General features: G+C 41.5%; 1 protein-coding gene across 1 annotated transcript in view; it reads right to left on the bottom strand.

Moving 5' to 3' along the window:
- Positions 1 to 22,935, bottom strand: part of MMP2 (matrix metallopeptidase 2) — a 343,614-nt gene that overhangs the window by 5,557 nt on the left and 315,122 nt on the right. The window lies entirely within an intron of this gene.

The following is a 22,935-nucleotide window of genomic DNA, read 5'->3' as shown; positions in this document are numbered from 1 at the left end:
GCAGGTGACGTGACAAGTGGACAAATACAATACACAACTTGTGGCAAGTGGACAATGACACACAGCATATGCACTTGCCTTGCGATCAACATCCGTGACTTCTTCAATCAGGCATGCTGACAACTTCATTGATACCATAAATATAAATGAAATAAGATGTGTGTGTGTTTTTTTTTTTTTTTTGCACTGGTGCACTGCAAGTATGAAAAGTTAATGTGACAGATATATATATATATATATATATATATATATATATATATATATATATATATATATATATATATATATGCAAGTATAAGTAACTAACCATCTTCCAAAATTTCTAATTCAAATAGAAAAGATTAGAACAGAATAGAAAAAAATATATAATTTAATAGAATAAAATAGAAAGAATATACAACCGTCTTCTGAAATTCGAATTTGAATAGAATAAATTAGAATTTCGAATAGTATGAATTCAAATTTTTAAATTAATTAATTTGGATAGAAAAGATTATAATAAAATAGAAAATAGACTAGAAAAACAATAGAACAGAATAGAATATATTATATTTTATTCTGTTCTGTTCTATTGTTTTTCTAGTCTATTCTTTTATATTCTATTAAAATCTTTTCTATTAAAATCAAAATCATTGTATACTAAATTAGAATTTCGGAAGATGGTTTTTATATATATATGTATATTTTTTTTTTTCCGACATTCGAATTTCGTATAGAATGAATTCAAATTTGAATAGAAAAGATTAGAATAGAAATAGAGAATAGACTAGAACAATAGAACAGAATAGAATATAGATACTATCTATTTAATTTTTAATTTTTTGGCAGATTACCATTTGTTTTAATAAGATCTCCTGCAGACTATTAGCATCTATTTCATTTTTTTTGCAGATCTCCTGCAGACTATTAGCATCTATTTATTTTTTAGCAGATTTCCTGTAGACTATTAACAGCCATTTCACTTCTTTTTTTGCAGATCTTCTGCAGACTGTTAGAATCAATTTAATTTTTCTTTTTTTACAGATTACTATTTATTTCCATCAGATCTCCTGCAGAATATTAACATCTATTTCATTTTTTTGCAGATCTCCTGCAGACTATTAGCATCTATTTCATTTTTCTTTTTTTTGCATTAGAACAGCCATTTCCTTTAGTTCAGCAGATCTCCTGCAGACTAGTAGCATCTCTTTCATCTTTTTGCAGATTACTATTTATTTCCATCAGATCTCCTGCAGACTATTAGCATTTATATATTTTTTTGCAGATCTCCTGCAGACTATTAGTATCTGTTTAATTTTCTCATCAGATCTGCAGACTATAAGCATCTATTTTTTTGCAGATCTCCTGCAGACTATTAGCATCTATTTATTTTTTAGCAGATCTCCTGTAGACTATTAACAGCCATTTCACTTCTTTTTTTGCATATCTTCTGCAGACTATTAGTATCTATTTAATTTTCTCATCAGACCTGCAGACTATAAGCATCTATTTATTTTTTTTGCTGGCCTCTTGCAGACTATTAGCAGCCATTTCCCTGTGTATAGAGATATAAGCAGTGATGTCTTTTTTGTTGTCTCTTCCTCATACCGTTCCTCCATTCATAAATGAAATAGATGCTAATAGTCTGCAGGAGATCTGCAAAAAAATGAAATAGATGTTAATATACTGAAGGAGATCTGATGGAAATAAATAGTAATCTGCAAAAAAAAAATGAAATTGATTCTAACAATCTACAGGAGATCTGCAAAAAAAAGAAATAGATGCTAATAGTCTGCAGGAGATCTGGTGAGAAAACAAAATAGATACTAATAGTCTGCAGGAGATCTGGTGAGAAAACGAAATAGATACTAATAGTCTGCAGGAGATCTGCAAAAAAATGAAATAGATGCTAATAGTCTGCAGGAGATCTTATGGAAACAAATCGTAATCTGCAAAAGAAATTAAAAATGAAATAGATAGTATCTATATTCTATTCTGTTCTATTGTTTTTATAGTCTATTCTCTATTTCCATTCTAATCTTTCTATTCAAATTCGAATTCATTCTATACGAAATTCGAAAGTCAAAAAAAAAAAAAAAAAAAATATATATATATATATATAACCATCTTCCGAAATTCACATTTAGTATATAATAATTTCGACTTTAATAGAAAAGACTTTAACCACTTCCCGACCAGCGCACGACGATGTACGTCGACAGAATGGCACGGGCAGGCATATTGGCGTACAGCTACGTCCAATATTTGATGCCGCCCTGCCATCAGGAGCGCGCCGCCGGTCGGGACCCTCGTGAGTCCGGTCGCGGGACCCGCGGACTCGATCGCCGCGGGCATCCCCGCGATCGTTTCACGGAGCGGCCAAATGGAGGAAATGCGGTATAAACAACATTTCTCCATTCTGCCTAGCAACTAGTGACGCTGATCTCTGCTCCATGTGATTGGAGCAGAGATCAGTGTACACTAAATGAAAGCCCAACCCCCCCACAGTTAGTAACACACCCCTAGGAACACTTAACCCCTACACTGCCACCCTCTGGTTAACCCTTTCACTGCCAGTGTCATTTACACAGGAATCACTGCATTTATATAGCAGTGATTACTGTATAAATGACAATGGTCCCAAAATGTGTCAAAAATGTCCGATGGGTCCCCCACAATGTCGCAGTCACAATAAAAATCGCAGATCGCCGCCATTACTAGTAAAAAAAAATAATAAAAAATTATTAATAAAAATGCTATAAAACTGTCCCTATTTTGTAAACGCTATAACTTTTGCGCAAACCAATCAATAATCGCTTATTGCGATTTTTTTTTTACCAAAAATATGTAGAAGAATACGTATCGGCCTAAACTGAGGGAAAAAAATGTTTTTTTATATATTTTTGGGGGATATTTATTATAACAAAAAGTAAAAAATAATGCGTTTTTTTCAAAATTGTCGCTCTATTTTTGTTTATAGCGCAAAAAATAAAAATCGCAGAGGTGATCAAATACCACCAAAAAAAAGCTCTATTTGTGGGAAAAAAAGGACGTCAATTTTGTTTGGGAGCCACGTCGCACGACCGCGCAATTGTCAGTTAAAGCGACGCAGTGCCGAATCGCAAAAAGTGGTCTGGTCTTTGACCAGCAAAATGGTCCGGTCTGCAAGTGGTTAATAGAATATAAAAGAATAGACTAGAAAAACAATAGAACAGAATAGAATAAAATATAACATATTTTATTCTGTTCTATTGTTTTTCTAGTCTATTCTCTGTTTCTATTCTAATCTTTTCTATTAAAATTCATTCTATACGAAATTCGAATGTCGAATAGAAATATATATATATATATTATAAAACCACCATCTTCCGAAATTCGAATTTAGTATATAATGATTTCGATTTTAATAGAAAAGATTTTAATAGAATATGAAAGAATAGACTAGAAAAACAATAGAACAGAACAGAATAAAATATAATATATTCTATTCTGTTCTATTGTTTTTCTAGTCTATTTTCTATTTTATTATAATCTTTTCTATCCAAATTTAAAATTAATTAATTAAAAAATTTGAATTCATACTATTTGAAATTCAAATTTATTCTATTTGAAATTTGAATTTCAGAAGATGGTTGTATATTCTTTCTATTTTATTCCATTAAATTAAAAACTAATCTTTTCTATTTGAATTAGAAATTTTGGAAGATGGTTAGTTACTTATATACATCTGTCACATCAACTTCTCATACTTGCAGTGTACCAGTGCAAAAGAACACACACATCTTATTTCATTTATATTTATCACATCAATGAAGTTGTCAGCATGCCTGATTGAAGAAGTCACGGATGTCAATCGCAAGGCAAGTACATATGCTGTATGTCATTGTCCACTTGCCACGTCACCTGCCACAAGTTGTGTATTGTCCACTTGCCATGACACCTACCACAAGTTGTGGGGTTCCTAGCGCCAAGTGCCACGTGACCGGCCACGAGTGCCACATGACCAAGTTGTGGATTGTCCACTTGCCACGTCACCTGCCACAAGTTGTGGGGTTCCTAGCGCCAAGTGACCCCGAGATATGGACAATATGTCAATTACTTTTCTGCAGAAGAGAATGACATTTTGCAACCAGACTTTGAGCCACGTATCTCGGGGGCCACTTGTAGCAAGAAACCCCAGATTTGGTATGCAAACACAGTAGAACTAGCACTACAAAATCACCAAATTTGGGGTTTCTAGCACCAAGTGACCCCGAGATACGTGGCCCCAAATTTGGGTTGCAAAATGTCATTCTCTGCTGCAGAAAAGTGCTTGACATTTTGCGACCCGAATTTGGGGCCCCGTAATTCGGGGTCACTTGGAGCTAGAAACCCCAAATTTGAAGATGTTGTAGTGCTAGTTCTACTGTGTTTGCATGCCAAATTTGGGGTTTCTATCTACAAGTGGCCCCGAGATACGTGGCCGCAAATTTGGGTCACAAAATTAAATTTTTCGAATTTGATTCGAATTTTGTCGGAATTCGGTTGAATTCGTTAGCATTGTAATTCGGTATTTTTAATGCATCCAAATGTCCGAATAATGAAAATTCGTCTGAATTTCGATTCGGAACGAAACGGAATGCACATGTCTACTGCCTGATCCTCCACCAAGAGGTAAGTGGTTGGCAGTCAAGGGGCGAGTCAGTCACAGTGTCACAGTGTCAGCATTTGATGGGCACATTGGCGGCATATGACGGTCTCAGTGGCTATATTTGACAGACGCAGTGGCAGTTTTTGAAGGCACAGTGGCTGTTTTTGAAGGCACAGTGGCTGTTTTTGAAGGCATAGTGGCTGTATTTGATGACACAGCGGTAATGTGATCCGCTGTCCCTGGGTGACATACCGACCGCCAGGCTCCCAGGTGTGCACTCTGTGAGAAGCATACAATGTGAGGTGACGCACACGCGTACATTTATCCACATCGGAGCAGCTTCTCGTCCATTTATAGACAATGGACGGACATGAAGACGTCAATGCCAAGCTGCTGTTAATAAAGCAAACAGAATATTGGCATACATTAAAAAGGGGATTCATTCCAGAGATAAAACGATAATTCTCCTCTCTGGTCCGGACGCACCTGGAGTATGCTGTCCAGTTCTGGGCACCAGTCCTCAGGAAGGATGTACTGGAAAGGAAGCGAGTACAAAGAAGGGCAACAAAGGTAATAAAGGGTCTGGAGGATATTATTTATAAGGAAAGGTTGCAAGCACTGAACTTATTCTCTCTGGAGAAGAGATGCTTGAGAGGGGATATGATTTCAATATACAAATACCATACTGGTGACCACACAATAGGGATACAACTTTTTCACAGAAAGGAGTTTAACAAGACTCGTGGCCACTCATTAAAATTGGTGGGGGGGGGGGGGGCATTGATAGTTTAAAGCGGTAGTAAACCCGCATTTTTTTTTTTTTAAACCTGCAAAGCAAAAGGCATAATGAGCTAGTATGCACCGCATACTAGCTCATTATGAAATACTTACCTTAGAACGAGGCCCCGACATCTCGCCCGATCCACGCCGAGGAAGCCGACATGCTCCCTCGGCGTCTCTTCCGGGTATCGCGGCTCCGGCGCTGTGAGTGGCCGGAGCCGCGATATCGTCACTCCCGCGCATGCGCGCGGGAGATTTAAATCCGGCCGGACGAGCGCTGCCGGATTTTCGCGGAGAGAACCCCCTTGTGCGCATGCGCCGCTGCAGTCAGCGGCGCATACCGAGGGGAATATCTCCTAAACCGTACAGGTTTAGGAGATATTTTTTTTACCTACAGGTAAGCCTTATTATAGGCTTTCCTGTAGGTAAAAGTTAAAAAAGTGGGTTTACTTCCACTTTAAAGAAGCTATTAGATAAGCACCTGAATGACCGCCACATACAGGGATATACAATGTAATACTGACATATAATCACATACATAGGTTGGACTTGATGGACTTGTGTCTTTTTTCAACCTCAACTACTATGTAGTTATGTAATAATAGAAGGGAATAAGTGGACCGCAGTAGCAAACATATATTACCCTATATTGTACAATAATTAGAGCATAGACTATTAATATATGTATACAGTGCCTTGAAAAAGTATTCATACCTCTTGAAATGTTACACATTTTGACATGTTACAACCAAAAAACAAAATACACTTAGTATAAATATTAAACACAATAGTTAACTATTATTAAAATACAGTGTTTATAGAGTACTGGCAATTTGCACTGCGCTTTACAAATTGAGGTTGCTTTTTTAGCATTACAGAGTAGGTCTAGTGCTAGAATTATTGCTCTCACTTTAACGATCTTGCCGATACCTCATGTGTGGTTTGAACACTATTTACATATGTGGAGCGCAGCTTACATATGCGTTTGCTTCTGCGCGCAAGCACAGAGGAATGGGGCATTTTAATTTTTTTTTATTTAACTTTTTTTTCTTTTACACTGTTCCATTAATTTGTTTTATTTATTTCAATCACTTATTCCTATTACAAGGAATCTAAACTTCTCATGTAATAGAAATGAGCATGACAGGTCCTCTTTATTGAGAGATCTGGGTCCAAAAAGACCCCAGATCTCTCATTTACCTTTTAAAAGCAGTATGTATGTATGTGTGTGTGTATATGTAGCACTAACCGCCGAAGGAGCTGCTGGTTTGATTGGGCTTACCGTTACCTTCCTCACCTCGATTTGAGTCTAGGGGTTTCCCATGGTAGATGGCCCAGAAACTTTAGAGACTGACGACAGATCCGCTTAAAGGGATTGTTATTTGCAAAAATCCTAGTTAACAAACAGTCTCTTAATATAGGATCAGAGGGTTAGGAGGAAAGCTTAGGTACTCTTAATGTATAAAGGACTTGCTTACTTCGACTAAATCCAGAGAATAGCCATTCACAGCTGGATGTTCACTCAAGTTGGATAGTCCCTCTATCACAAGGCCTAGCAGCCAACAAGGTGCTTAAATCAGGAACAAGTCTCTGCCACAGACGTTGTTGTAGAACATGTAGGAAACTAGAACTTGTAGAACATTCCTGTGGTACCAGTATCTTTCAGCCGATTTGGCGATACCCACAAGATTGGATTCACTTAGGTCCCTCAGCCTTACCAGGCTCTTGCTAAGAAGCCAACCTGTACGTGGCCTTCTTCTAAAGAGTCCTCCCCTGGATAGCTACAAAGTTGCTGGGCCTCTCCACAACCGGAGACGGCACCGGATCACCTCGGACTCCTTTATTTAGTTTCCTTGCCTTGGGCTAGCTAGCCCCGAGACATAATGTCGGGTGGATCAGCACCCCAGGCCATAGCCTTCCTGGGGGCTGGTCAGGAGGACCAGGACCATGGAGTCAGAACATACTTCTGGACCGGAACCCCGAACCATGCGACATCCGCATCTTAAGTACCCTCTCCCAGAAAGCACAGCAAGAGTGACACTCCCACTGGGCTGGCTCTGAGAGAAAGTAACCTTAAAGCACCCAACCAGACTGGTTCCATGCCTACCAGAAGAGACAGTGCCCCCTATGGCCAGGCTGAAACCCTATAGTCCAGTCAGACTGATGCTGAGGTCCAAATTTGGAATAATTAACTAAATAACTAAACTGCAGTTCAGGTGTAACATTAAATTTAAAAAAAAAAGCGCGTGCTCTTCAGGAGCCAGCTCAACACACATTTATATATAATATATATATATATATATATAACAGTGGGGGCGGAAAGTATTCAGACCCCCTTAAATGTTTCACTTTGTTATATTGCAGCCATTTGCTAAAATCATTTAAGTTCATTTTTTTTCCTCATTAATGTACACACAGCATCCCATGTTGACAGAGAAACACAGAATTGCTGACATTTTTGCAGATTTATTAAAAAAGAAACATCACATGGTCCTAAGTATTCAGACCCTTTGCTGCGACACTCATATATTTAACTCGGGTACTGTCCATTTCTTCTGATCATCCTTGAGATGGTTCTACACCTTCATTTGAGTCCAGCTTTGTTTGATTATACTGATTGGACTTGATTAGGAAAGCCACACACCTGTCTATATGTCTATATAAGACCTTATAGCTCACAGTGCATGTCAGAGCAAATGAGAATCATGAGGTCAAAGGAACTGCCTGAAGAGCTCAGAGACAGAATTGTGACAAGGTACGGATCTGGCCAAGGTTACAAAAAAAAATTCTGCTACACTTAAGGTTCCTAAGAGCACAGTGGCCTCCATAATCTTTAAATGGAAGACGCTTGGGATGACCAAAACTCTTCCTAGAGCCGGCCATCTGGCCAAACGGAGCTATCGGGGCAGAAAAGCCTTGGTGAGAGAGGTAAAGAAGAAGCCACAGATCACTGTGGCTTAGCTCCAGAGATGCAGTCGGGAGATGGGAGAAAGTTGTAGAAAGTCAACCATCACTGCAGCCCTCCACCAGTCGGGGCTTTATGGCAGAGTGGCTCAACAGAAGCCTCTCCTCAGTGCAAGACACACGAAATCCCACATGGAGTTTTCTAAGCACCACCTGAAGGACTTCAAAATGGTGAGAAATACGATTCTCTGGTCTGATGAGACCAAGATAGAAGTTTTTGGCCTTAATTCTAAGCGGTATGTGTGGAGAAAACCAGGCACTGCTCATCACCTGTCTAATACAGTCCCAACAGTGAAGCATGGTGGTGGCAGCATCATGCTGTGGGGGTGTTTTTCAGCTGCAGGGACAAGACAATGGTTGAAATTGAGGGAAAGATGAATGTGGCCAAGTACAGGGATATCCTGGACGAAAACCCTCTTTTATTGGAAATCCAGCCTCACAAGGGGGAAAATTATACCAGGATTATGACATCTAGCTGCTGCTTTAACCCCGGTATTTAACATCAAAATATGACATACATTCTCAGTTAGGCGGTCGACAAGTGGCTAGAGACCTAAGATTAAAGTGTTACTAAATCCACAACAGTAAAATCAGCCTGTATATGCAGTAAAGCATGCTTGTTATACTCACTTTGGAACCTAAGGGGTTAATCCTTCACATTGTGTAAAAAGGCTGTTTGATGCTGTATGCACAGCTCCTCATCTTCTTCCACTGACTCCAGAACAGGTCCAGATGAGACAGTTACTGGAGTCAGACTGCACATGCTCAGTTTGGTGTGTATTGCTAAAGAGTTTTTTTTTCTTTTCTTGGGAGGGTGCATGTGATCAGCACAGGGCCAGTCAGCACTGTTCAGAATGGTTATGGATCCTGATAGGACAGCTCAGTGCAGTATAAAAACTCCTCCTACAAGCTTTAACCAGGAACTGATAGAAGTCACAAGACTGCTGCTGAGGAAAGGGTATTTAGCAGTTTATATTTACTAAAATGATTGAATTTCCATGTTTTGTGTATTGTAGGAGACCAGATATGATAAATGCAGGGTCCTGGGTTTAGTAACACTTTAAATATTTTTCTCTCAATGATACATTCACCATTTAAAGATTTGTATATTGCAATCATATCCCCTCTCAGGCGCCTCTTCTCCAGGGAGAGCAAGTTTAATTTTTGCAGTCGTTCCTCATGACTGAGGTCTGCAAGCCCCTGTATGAGCTTTTTGTTGTCCTTCTCTGGACTCACTCCAGTTTAAGGTCATCCTTCTTGCGACTGATGAACAGAACTGGACTGCATACTCAAGATGTGGCCATACTAGGGTTTTATAAAAATACAAAAAGAACAGAGTTAAGGGATTTTTAATGTACCAGACAAAAATACCTTTACTCTGTTCTTTGTGGATTTCTCAAATTTGTGGAATGCGGTGCCTATGCTCCCCGGACCTCTGGCTGATAAGCAAATTTTCACTAGGGTAAGTAAATATATTTTTCTAATAAAATGTATCCCTTATTAAGCAGCATGGTCCGCCTGTGTCTCTTTTCAGTGGGAATCCTTCCCCTGTAAATCTTCTCTCTCTATAGTATTTAGGCACAGAGACCGCACCTATTATTGGTGAGCCTGCAAGTTTTGGGACACCGCACGGGTATATTGAACCCCCAGTATTGTGGTAACTAATAGTAAGTATTGATATTCAACCAATTTTTCTCTAGGTTATCTGATAAGAGGAGGAGCCGCCGAAAGTTGATGATTGGGGCCACTCTGTGCAAAACAAACTGCACAGTGGAGGTAAGTATGACATTTTTTTATATATAAATAACAAAACAACTCAAGCTTTACAATCACTTTAAGTCAACCACAAGGGTACGTTTTTTGTTTTTAATATTATTGAGATTACTGTCTTATGTATTATACCCTTCCATTTTTGTTGTATAAACTAAGGAGAAGTATGTGTTTAATACAGTTGCCTTCTCCCTGTCACTTGTGACCAACTTCCTCTCCTCGTCTTTTATGGGGATAATATTTTCTGACCTTGCCTTCTTAATATTACATTAATATATTTTTTTTAATGTTTTTTTATGCTCCTCAGCAATACGTCTCTGATAATATACTTTAGCTGCCCTGACTGCTCTTGCATTATTTTTTTAAAGGGCAGTTTGTTCTCATGAATGAGTCTCTTTACTTTATTTTTTATGTTTATTGCCCAGTGGAATTTGCTGATGAATGCCATTGTTTAATATGCCCTTAAAGCACTCCCACTAATCTCATTTTTATGTAATATGGATCAAAGCTTAGTAAAATTGTCTCTTTTTAAATTTAGTGTTCTTATCCTACCTTCACATCTCCCTTTCCTAGCATTTAATGCAAATGTGGTTGCTGTTTCCTAAATTATCCCATGCTTTCTCATCTGCAATCAGCATTTTGTTGTTTAAAATTAGTAGGTCCAGTAGAATATTATTTCTTGTTGGGGCTTTCACCACTTGACTCATTAAATTGTCCTGCATCACGTTTAATAAATTATGAGTCTTAGTTGACTGTGCAGGTTCTTCTGCCCAGTCAGTATCAGGGCAATGCTCTGTCTCACCCATTTCTAACTGTGAAGGGAGATGGGTCTCCTCCTAATCCATAAGGTTAGGGGGCCTATAGCAAACATCTACAATACATTTTTTTTAGTTCATTATTTATAGTGGCACAGATAGGTGAGGTCCAAAACAACGAGAAAGCATCTGAGGATAGACCCTGGCCTAAATATCAAAGGATTAATGATGACAGGCTTGCAATCCTCAGAGGAGGAGGCATATGTCACCAACAGGAAGACACTAGGACCACTATAAGTTCCTCCATTTCATAAATGTCTTTCACAAATTTTATCCAATGAGCGATTGTGAGAGGTGAGGTGGACTTCTACTGAACTGGGATACAAGCCCTGGCCGTGTTGATAAGATGGATTACCAGAGAATGATGATGTTTCCATTTTGAAAGAGAGCCAAGGTGAAAAAGACAAGCTGCAGAGTCTTGTTCAAGGGAGAGGTCTGTGAGGTCATGAATTAGAGCACATATGTTCTGCCAGAAGGGTACAAGACCAAAAATGTGCTACAATGTGCCCCTATCTGCTTTTCACTTCCAGCAGGTCAGGTCAACACAGTTTCTTGGGTACTCTGTACCATCTGGTGAGAAATTTATACTGTAATCTTGTATTCTTGAAGAGACTGAAGGCACGAGCAAAGTGAAGGAATAAATTGCTTTGTTTGGCAGAGAATCGTTGGGCCAAATCGGTTTCCTAATCTTTCAAGAAGGGCAGGCCCTCCTAATTCATAGGGGTGATAAGCACAGCACAGGTGACCATGAACGACCATGCTAGAGCAAATGTTGTTCTTATCATAAGACACTGTAATAACTAGGGATGGGCCGAACACCCGCCAGTTCAGTTTGCAATAGAACATGCGAACAGGCAAAACATTTGTGCGAACATGCAAACCCTATTAACCACTTAAGGACCGCCGTATTGCCAATGTACGTCATTACAATGGCACAGGCAGGCACAAGCACGTACATGTACGTGCCTGCCTTCCAGCTGGTGGGGGGTCCGATCGGACCCCCTCCCGCTGGATACGGCGGTCCGTTTCCCTCCAGGAGCGATCCGTGATGAGGGGATGGCCGTTGGTTTCTGGCCACCCCCTCTCGATCACTCCTGGCCAATGACGAACTTCCTCCCACTGTGTATTGTTTACACAGGAAGGAGGAAGTGATGTCATTCTCCTTGGGCGGTCTTTTTGACCGGACTACGAGGAGAAGACTAAAAGTAAGTGCACCAAAACACTACACTGACACATTGGTACACATAGGTACACCGCCAGGTTTTTATATCGCTAGGTACCCCGATATACTACCCAATAATGGTTTTAACATCCTGATTGCCCCTAGTTAACCCTTTCACCCCCTTTTGCCACTGTCACTAAGCGATCATTTTTCTGATCGCTGCATCAGTGTCGCTATTGTCGCTAGGTAGCTAGTTATTTTTTTAGGTTCACCGCCAGGTTTTTATAGCGCTAGGTACCCCGATATACTACCCAATAATGGTTTTAACATCCTGATTGCCCCTAGTTAACCCTTTCACCCCCTTTTGCCACTGTCACTAAGCGATCATTTTCTGATCGCTGCATCAGTGTCGCTATTGTCGCTAGGTAGCTAGTTATTTTTTTAGGTTCACCGCCAGGTTTTTATAGCGCTAGGTACCCCGATATACTACCCAATAATGGTTTTAACATCCTGATTGCCCCTAGTTAACCCTTTCACCCCCTTTTGCCACTGTCACTAAGCGATCATTTTCTGATCGCTGCATCAGTGTCGCTACTGTCGCTAGGTAGCTAGTTATTTTTTTAGGTTCACCGCCAGGTTTTTATAGCGCTAGGTACCCCGATATACTACCCAATAATGGTTTTAACCCCCTGATTGCCCCTAGTTAACCCTTTCACCCCCTTTTGCCACTGTCACTAAGCGATCATTTTTCTGATCGCTGCATTAGTGTCGCTACTGTCGCTAGGTAGCTAGTTATTTTTTTAGGTTCACCGCCAGGTTTTTATATCGCTAGGTACCCCGATATACTACCCAATAATGGTTTTACCCCCTGATTGCCCCTAGTTAACCCTTTCACCAGCGATCACAGTATAAGTGTCACTGGTGACGCTGGTTAGCCAGTTAGTTATTTAGGTTCCCCGTCAGGTTTTTATATAGCGCCAGGGACCCCCATATACTACCTAATAAAAATTTGAACCCCCTGATTGCCCCTAGTTAACCCTTTCACCACTGATCACCATATAAGTGTTACGCGTGACTCTGGTTAGTTTGCTTTTTATAGCATCAGGGCACCCACCATTTATTACCCAATAAAGGTTTAACCCCCTGATCACCCGGCGGGTGATATCAATTAGGTTTTAGGGTCAGGGTCTGCGTCGCCCCAGGCTAACACCCACGCGCAAAGCATACACCTCCCGTAGTGGTATAGAATCTGAACAGATCAATATCTGATCTGATCAGATCTATACTAGCGTCCCCAGCAGTTCAGGGTTCCAAAAAAACGCATTGTTAGCGGGATCAGCCCAGATACCTGCTAGCACCTGCGTTTTGCCCCTCTGCCCAGCCCACCCAAGTGCAGTATCGATCGATCACTGTCACTTACAAAACACTAAACACATAACTGCAGCGATCGCAGAGTCAGGCCTGATCCCTGCGATCGCTAACAGTTTTTTTGGTAGCATTTTATATTTAAATCCGGAAGGCAGTGCTTGGTTTTCGGGGTCCCGTACGTGGCTAGGCTCCCAAAAAGTCCCCCACATGTGGTATCCCCGTACTCGGGAGAAGCAGCAGAATTTATTTTGGGGTGTAATTTGACTTCTGCCCGTAGCATGTGTGAGCAATATATCATTTAGTGAGAACTTTGTGCAAAAAAAAAAAGTTTGTAATATTCCCGCAACTTTTGGAAAAATATAAAATATTCCATGGACTCAACATGCCTCTCAGTAAATAGCTTGGGGTGTCTACTTTCCAAAATGGGGTCATTTTGGGGGGTTTTGTGCTATTTTGGCATCAAGTTAAATCAAAAATGTGCACCCTTAGAAATCCTGAAGGTGGTGATTGGTTTTCGGGGTGCCGTGCGCGACTAGACTCCCAAAAAGTCCCACACATGTGGTATCCCCATACTCGGGAGAAGTAGCAGAATATATTTTGGGGTGCAATTCCACATATAACCATGGCATGTGTGAGCAATATATCATTTAGTGACAACTTTTTTTTAATTTTTTGTCATTATTCAATCCCTTGGGACAAAAAAAAAAAATATTCAATGGTCTCAACATGGCCCTCAGCAAATAGCTTGGGGTGTCTACAATCCAAAATGGGGTCATTTGGGGGGGTTTTGTGCCATCTTGGCATTTTATGGCCTTCAAAACTGTGATAGGTAGTGAGGAGTAAAATAAAAAATGTATGCCAGAACCTAGATTTGACAAACACTGGTCCTCCTGGCTGGCCCACCCAAGATGCATAACCCTTACATGACCTCTTTCAGCATTCCACCCAGACCAGATAGAGCCGGCAGTGAGAATCACCTGATTGTTGCCCTTTGTTATTCACCTATCTTTTATAAGTTAGCTAGATTCCACGTATAGCTCTTAGATATCTGCCGCAGTTACCTACTTGATATTGAGGGACTACCTTTTACACATTGTCATAATTGTCTCGTCATTGCTAGGTGGTGCTGCATCCCCCCTAGACACAGCCCATAGGGGTGTCTGGGGGAATGGCTCACCTCCGGATTTACCGGACCTTATCACTCGAAGATCACGGACCGTAGCTGCAGGACCCTAAGTCTGTGCTCCCAGGTACTAGCAACATACGTTCCCTGTTGAAAACGTATTGTGTAAATGTACATCAGGTCCTACAATTTCATGACTTTTAACATATAATGTACAATATGTTATTTTCGCATACTTGTTATTGTGATATATCTCAATAAATTCTTTTTGAAAGTAAAAAAAAAAAAAAAAATGTATGCCCTTAGAAATCCTGAAGGCGGTGCTTGGATTTCGGGGTCCCGTACGCGGCTAGGCTCCCAAAAAGTCCCACACATGTGGTATCCCCGTGCTCAGGAGAAGCAGCAGAATGTATTTTGGGGTGTCATTTCACATATGCCCATAGCATGTGTGAGCAATATATCATTTAGTGACAACTTTGTGCAAAAAAAAAAAAGTTTGTAATATTCCCGCAACTTGTGGCAAAATATAAAATATTCCATGGACTCAACATGCCTCTCAGTAAATAGCTTGGGGTGTCTTCTTTCCAAAATGGGGTCATTTGGGGGGGTTTTGTGCTATTTTGGCATTTTATGGCCTTCGAAACTGTGATAGGTAGTGAGGAGTTAAATCAAAAATTTGCACCCTTAGAAATCCTGAAGGTGGTGATTGGTTTTCGGGGTGCCGTGCGCGACTAGACTCCCAAAAAGTCCCACACATGTGGTATCCCCATACTCGGGAGAAGTAGCGTAATATATTTTGGGGTGCAATTCCACATATAACCATGGCATGTGTGAGTAATATATCATTTAGTGACAACTTTTTGTAAATATTTTTATTTTTTTTTGTCATTATTCAATCCCTTAGGACAAAAAAAATAAATATTCAATGGGCTCAACATACCCATCAGCAATTTCCTTGGGGTGTCTACTTTCCAAAATGGGGTCATTTGGGGGGGGGTTTGTACTGCCCTGCCATTTTAGCACCTCAAGAAATGAGATAGGCAGTCATAAATTAAAAGCTGTGTAAATTCCAGAAAATGTACTCTAGTTTGTAGACGCTATAACTTTTGCGCAAACCAAAAAATATACGCTTATTGACATTTTTTTTACTAAAGACATGTGGCTGAATAAATTTTGCCCTCAATGTATGACTAAAATTTAGTTTATTCGATTTTTCTTATAACAAAAAGAAGAAAATATCTTTTTTTTTCAAAATTTTCGCTCTTTTTCCATTTATATCGCAAAAAAAAAAAAAAAACGCAGAGGCAATCAAATACCATCAAAAGAAAGCTCTATTTGTAGGAAGAAAAGGACGCAAATTTCGTTTGGGTGCAATATTGCATGACCGCGCAATTACCAGTTAAAGCAGCGCAGTGCGAAATTGGAAAAAGACCTCTGGTCCTTAAAGAGGAGGGCCGGTTATAAAAAAAAAAAAAAAAGTCAGCAGCTGCAAACACTGCAGCTGCTGACTTAATCAACACACTCACCTGTCCAGGATGCCCGCGATGTCGGCCGCCCGAGGCCGACCCGTCCCTCGGCTCTCGGGTCCCGGTGCTGCCATTCCTTGTAAGGGAAACAGGCAGTGGAGTCTTACGGCTTCACTGCCCGTTTCCTACTGCGCATGCGCGAGTCCCGCAGCTACTGCGCATGCGCGAGTCCCGCAGCGCTTTCTGAATGGGACGCGCTGTGTTCTGGAACACACAGTTCCCAGAACACAGCGCGACTCATTACCCAGAAGACGCTGCGACGAAGACAGAAGATCTCCGCGGAGGAGGAAGAGGAAGATTAGGAGAAAGTGCCTAGCAACAGGCATTTCTGGTAAGTAAAAAAAAAAATTTTTTTTCATTTTTTTTTTTTTTTTTTTTAGATTTTTTTTTCATTTTTAATATTTTTTTTGTTTTCAGGGTGGCCCTCCACTTTAAGGTGTTTATTGGTCCGGGGCTGTAGTGGTTAAAGTCTATGGGACACAAACATGAAAAAATCAAAAGTGCTAATTTTAAAGGCATATATGCAAGTTATTGCCATAAAATGTGTATGGGGACCCGGGCACTGCCCCAGGGGACATGTATCAATGCAAAAAAAAAAATGTTTTTGAAAAAAGGCAGTTTTTCAGAAGTAGTGATTTTAATAATGCTTAAAGTGAAACAATATAAATGAAATAATCCTTTAAATATCGTGCCTGGGGCCCCCCTTTGTCTGCGTGTAAAATGGTGCATCTGTATGATGTGTATTACAGTGCCACAGCAAAATTAATTTTCCTTAAAGAAAAAATGTCATTTAAAAATTCCTTGCGGCTGTAATGCATTGCCGGCTCCCAGCAATATAGATGTCTTTTGTGGTTTTTATTTTTTGACACTTTTTTTGGTGAATGGGTAGGGATACAATATATCCCTACCCATTCACATGGGGGAGCAGGATCTGCCCCCCCCCTTGTTAAAGATTCCAATAAGCCCCCCACAGACCCCCACAACCACCGGTCAAGGGTTGTGGGGATGAGGCCCTTGTCCCCATCAACATGAGGACAGGGTGGTTTGGGGGAGACCCCAAAGCACCCTCCCCATGTTGAGGGCATGTGGCCTGGTATGGCTCAGGAGGGGGGCACTCACTCGTCCCCCCCATCCTGGTCTGTCAGGCTGCTTGCTCAGGTAAGGGTCTATATATATTACACATACACACACACTGTATATACACAGTGCACAGTATATTATACAGTGTATTGAAGTGGTTAAGGAAAACAGAATTAAGAAAAAAAAAACGGCATAGGTCCCCCCCACCCCAGTCCATACCAGGCCCATTTGGGTCTGGTATAAATTTTAAGGGGAACTCCATGGCAGAAATTCAAAAAAACTGAGTGGGATCCCCCCAAAATCCATACCGGGCCTTTGGGTCTGGTATCAATTTTTTAAAAATTGGCATGAGGTCCTCCCCAAAATCCATACCAGACCCTTACCTGAGCAATATTTCACAAAAGTACACCCCTCAAATTTTTGTAAATATTTTATTATATCTTTCCATGTGACAACACTGAAGAAATTACACTTTGCTACCATGTAAGTAGGGATGAGCTTCGTGTTCGAGTCAAACATCGGGCTGTTCACCCGTTCGGCGAATTCCGAACGTTATGGGCCGTTCGTGCCAAATTCGTGTGGCGCTCACGGCCCACAATGCACTGCGATGGCGCAGTGCATTGCTGGCTCATGATTGGCCAAGCATGCACTGTGACCCCACATGCTTGGTCAATCACAGCGCCGGCAGCGAGGAGAGCCATGATTGGCCACAGGCAGGATGCCTGTGGCCAATCATAGCTCAGGCTGTGTAGTACACGCCCCACACTATCTAAGGCCGCCAGCGCGGTGGCCTTGTGTAGTGTGTTGGCGTCTGTAGCAGTTAGTGGGTGTTCTGTGTACCTTCAACACAGTATACACCGATCGTTATCGGCCGATTTTTCGTTCTTGCTCTTCTGTAGTGGTTGTTGTCTGCGTGCCCTGACCGCAGTATACACCGCTATATTCACCTATATAGCTAGCGATATATCTATCTTTTATAATAGAGCTTTCAGTCAGTGTTAGGAGATTATGCGTGCTGTCTGCGTGTTCTGAACGCAGTATACACCGCTATATCCACCTATATAGCTAACTATGTTGCTCGTTTTAAATAGAGCTTTCAGTCAGTGTTAGGAGATTATGCGTGCTGTCTGCGTGCTGTGAACGCAGTATACACCGCTATATCCACCTATATAGCTAACTATGTTGCTCGTTTTAAATAGAGCTTTCAGTCAGTGTTAGGAGATTATGCGTGCTGTCTGCGTGCTCTGAACGCAGTATACACCGCTATATCCACCTATATAGCTAACTATGTTGCTCGTTTTAAAGAGAGCTTTCAGTCAGTGTTAGGAGACTATGCGTGCTGTCTGCGTGCTGTGAACGCAGTATACACAGCTATATCCACCTATATAGCTAACTATGTTGCTCGTTTTAAATAGAGCTTTCAGTCAGTGTTAGGAGATTATGTGTGCTGTCTGCGTGCTCTGAACGCAGTATACACCGCTATATCCACCTATATAGCTAACTATCTTGCTCGTTTTAAATAGAGCTTGCAGTCAGTTGTAGGAGATCGAGCTACACTTTAAAAATGTACCAGTTGAAAATTACAAACAGATTCAACTTAACACAACAAATCTACACAGTCCCTGTCTTGTTTGCACCGTCTGTATACTGCTGTTCTGAGTATATAGGGCCTGGGGGCCACACGCATTTCCTTTTTTTTAATATGGGTACGGGGTTCCCCTTAATATGCGTACAAGACCCAAAGGGGCTGGTAATGGGCAGGGAGGGCTACCCATGCCATTTTTCTCAATGATTTTCAACCATATTGCAGGAACCAGATATAACATTAAAACCGCAAGCAGTTTTAAATGACGTTATTTCCGTTAAATGTCATTTTGTGCAGGGACTGTTCTAAACACGGGAAACACGTGGCACTTCACAGGCATACCACAGACACCCCCCAGGCACGATATTTAAAGGAATATTTCACTTTAATCGTCATTAAAGCGGAGGTCCACCCTAAAATGGACCTTCCGCTCATCGGATTCCTCCCCCCCTCCGGCGCCACAATTGGCACCTTTCAGGGGGGAGGGGGGTGCAGTTACCTGGATAATCCAGGTAACTGCACCCACTTCCGGGCTAGCTCTCTGCGGAAAGGGGCGTACATTATGCCCCTTCCGCAAGTGCCCGCCCCCTTCCGCAAGTGCCCCGCTGCCTGCTGGGAAACACACAGATCCCAGAGGCAGCGGGGACCGCCCTCATTGCGCAGCGCGGCTCGCGCATGCGCAGTAGGGAACCGGGAAATTAAGCCGAAAGGCTCCATTTCCTGATTCCCATACCCAAGATGGCGGCGGCAGCACTCGAGTGTCGATCTAGAGATCGGCTTCGGGTGCCGACATCGCGGGCGCGCTGGACAGGTAAGTGTCACTATTTTAAAAGTCAGCAGCTGCAGTATTTGTAGCTGCTGACCTTTAAAAAAAAAAAAAACGCGGAGTCCCGGCGGACTCCCGCTTTAAAATCAGTGCTCCCGCCAAAACGGCCATTTTTAAACTTTTTTTTGCATTGACCCATGTCCCCTGGGGCAGGAGCCAGGTCCCCAAACCCTTTTTAGGACAGTATCTTGCATATTAGCTGGTAAAATTAGCACTTTTAATTTCGAACGTTCGAGTCCCATAGACTTCAATGGGGTTCTAACGTTCGTACGAATTTGGAGTCCGTTCGAAATTTCTGGTGCGAACCGAACCGGGGGGTGTTCGGCTCATCCCTACATGTAAGGTAGTGAGTGTACAGCCTGTATAACAGTGTAAATTTGGTGTCCCCTCAAAATAACGCAACACACAGCCATTAATGTCTAAACCGCTGGCAACAAAAGTGAGTACACCCCTAAGTGAAAATGGAAAAATTGGGCACAATTTGCCATTTTATCTCCCTGCTGTCATGTGACTCGTTACAAGGTCTCAGGTGTGAATGGGGAGCAGGTGTGTTAAATTCGATGTTATCTCTCTCTCATACTGGTCATTGGAAGTTCAACATGGCACCTCATGGAAAAGAACTCTGAGTATCCGGAAAAAAAAAGAATTGTTGCTATAAATAAAGATGGCTTAGGCTATAAGAGGATTTCCAAGACCCTGAAACTGAGCAGCACCATGGTGGCCAAGACCATAAAGTGGTTTAAAATGACAAATTCCACTCAGAACAGGCCTTGCCATGGTCAACCAAAGAAGTTGAGTGCATGTGCTCAGTGTCATATCCAGAGGCTGTCTTTAAGAAATAGACGTATAAGTGCTGCCAGCATTGCTGTGGGGGTTGAAGGGGTGGGGGGGGGGGTCAGCCTGTCAGTGCTCAGACCATATGCTGCACACTGCATCAAATCAGTCTGCATGGCTGTTGTCCCAGAAGGAAGCCTCTTCTAAAGATGATGAGCAAGAAAGCCTGCAAACAGTTTGCTGAAGACAAGCAGACTAAGGACACGGATTACAGGAACCATGTCTTGTGGTCTGATGAGACCAAGATAAACTTATTGGGTTCAGATGGTGTTCATGTGTGGTGGCAACCAGGTGAGGAGTACAAAGACAAGTGTGTCTTGCCTACAGTCAAGCATGGTGGTGGGAGTGTCATGGTCTTGGGCTGCATGAGTGTTGCCCTGACTGGGGAGCTACAGTTCATTGAGGAAACCATGAATGTCAACATGTACTGTGACATACTGAAGCTGAGCATGATCCCCTCCCTTCAGAGACTAGGCCGCAGGGCAGTATTCCAACATGATAATGACCTCCAAACGCACTTCCAAAGAAGCTGAGGGTAAAGGTGATGAACTGACTAAGCATATCTCTAGACCTAAACCCTATTGAGCATCTGTGGGGCATCCTTAAATGGAAGGTGGAGAGGTCTCTAACATTCGCCAACTCTGTGATGTCGAGTAGAAGAGGACTCCAGTGGCAATCTGTGAAGCTCTGGTAAACTATATACCCAAAAGGGTTTGGCACTGCTGGAAGATAATTGTGGCCACACAAAATATTGACACTTTTGGGCCCAATTTAGACATTTTCAATTAGGGGTGTACTCACTTTTGTTGCCAGTGGTTTAGACATTAATGGCTGTGTGCTAAGTTATTTTGAGGGGACAGCAAATTTACACTGTTAGGCTTCATGTACACGGGATGTTTTTACAACCTCTCCTGAATGAATTAACTTGACAGATAGTAACCCACATTTAAAACTTCAGTTTTGCCGCCTTTATTGATGTTTAGCGGCGTTTTGCGTTTAGAAGCATTTTAAAAAAAGCCAAAGAATGAAAAACTGTAAACGAAAACGTAGCTTAATACGAGTAAGCCCTTGTACACACGGTCGGACATTCTGACAACCAAATCCGTTGGATTTTGTCCGAAACTGTTGCATACACACGGTCGGACAAAGTTGTCGGAAAATCCGATTGTACATAACGTGATGATGTTATTTCGTTACGACGGGACTACGTTCAGGCTAGTAGCCAATAGCTTTGGTCTAGGAATTTGATCTGAGCATGCGTGGCACTTTGTCCGTCGGAGTAGGCTACACATGATCGGAGTATGTCCGATCGGAGCATTTTGTCTAAAAATTTTACGGACAAGTTGGAAAACGGAAACAGTTCGATGGAGACCACACACAGACGGATTATCCGACAAAAGGGTCCGATGGGACACATTCCGTCGGAAACCTCCGACCGTGTGTACAAGGGCTTACCGCATTTAGACATGTTTAGAATTGTTTGGCTCATGAAATGCCTCTAAACTCCGCTTCTGAACCCATTTGTTTGCGTTCCAAAAAAAGCCTAGAAACAGCCCTGTGTCCATGTACTGATAAGATAACATAAAGAAGAGTTCAGGATCAGTTGGAAAAAAAAAAATGCCCAACTGCTCCTAAAGGTCCGTTTAGCAGCATCAGTGTACATGAGGCCTTATACAAGCAGTACACTCACTAAATTACATTGTAGCAAAGTGTAATTTCTTCAGTGTTGTCACATGAAAAGATATAAACTATTTTTATATATATAGAATAAATATATATAAAAATATTTACAAAAATGTTTATTCACTTTTGTTAGATACTGTGTATATATATTTGCGATTAAAAATGCATTAATTACTGTGTAAATGTGACTGGCAGTGAAGGGGTTAACCAGGAGGGGCGCTAAAGGGGTTAAGTGTGTCCTAGGGATGTGTTCTAACTGTAGGGGGGATGGGCTACGTGCGTCACAACACTGATCACAAATCACAAATGGACTTGTGAGAAAGTTGTTTTAGAAAGGTGGGTGGCCGCAAAATGAATTATTTTGGAGCCGCTTAGCTAATATATGTGTGGAGCAGACAGCTGTAACAGCCAGCTTGCTCTTGTGTGCAGCGAGTGACAGCATTCCCGAAGGGGCTGTGAGATTTCCTGAGCGGTTTCTTGAGGAACAGTGCACGTTCTTGTTGAACACTTTCAGCTGCAGATTTCTGGCTCATAATGATGGCTGAATGTAGAAGCGTGGTGATGTAATTTGTACTCCAGCCATCCTTCCAGAAGTCTTGTAACTGAAAGTCTGTATTTCAGGTATTGACATCTGCAAAAGCCTCAGCATTGCACCTATGGTACTCTAACCATGATTGAAATGCTTTTCAGGCTAAAATGGTTTAATTTCATCAATGCATTTTTTTTTCATAACATTAGTTGCATTTATGCAATTTAATGCAAAGGTGAACTTATTCTTTACCACACGTCACCATTTCACAAACTCTGAAG

This window comes from Lithobates pipiens, unplaced genomic scaffold, assembly GCF_037356315.1.
Source record: "Lithobates pipiens isolate NorthernLeopardFrog02 unplaced genomic scaffold, aLitPip1_a1.2 Scaffold_10, whole genome shotgun sequence".
Taxonomy (NCBI): domain Eukaryota; kingdom Metazoa; phylum Chordata; class Amphibia; order Anura; family Ranidae; genus Lithobates; species Lithobates pipiens.
Note: the sequence above shows the minus strand (reverse complement) of the source record. Positions and strands in the feature narration are given on the sequence as shown.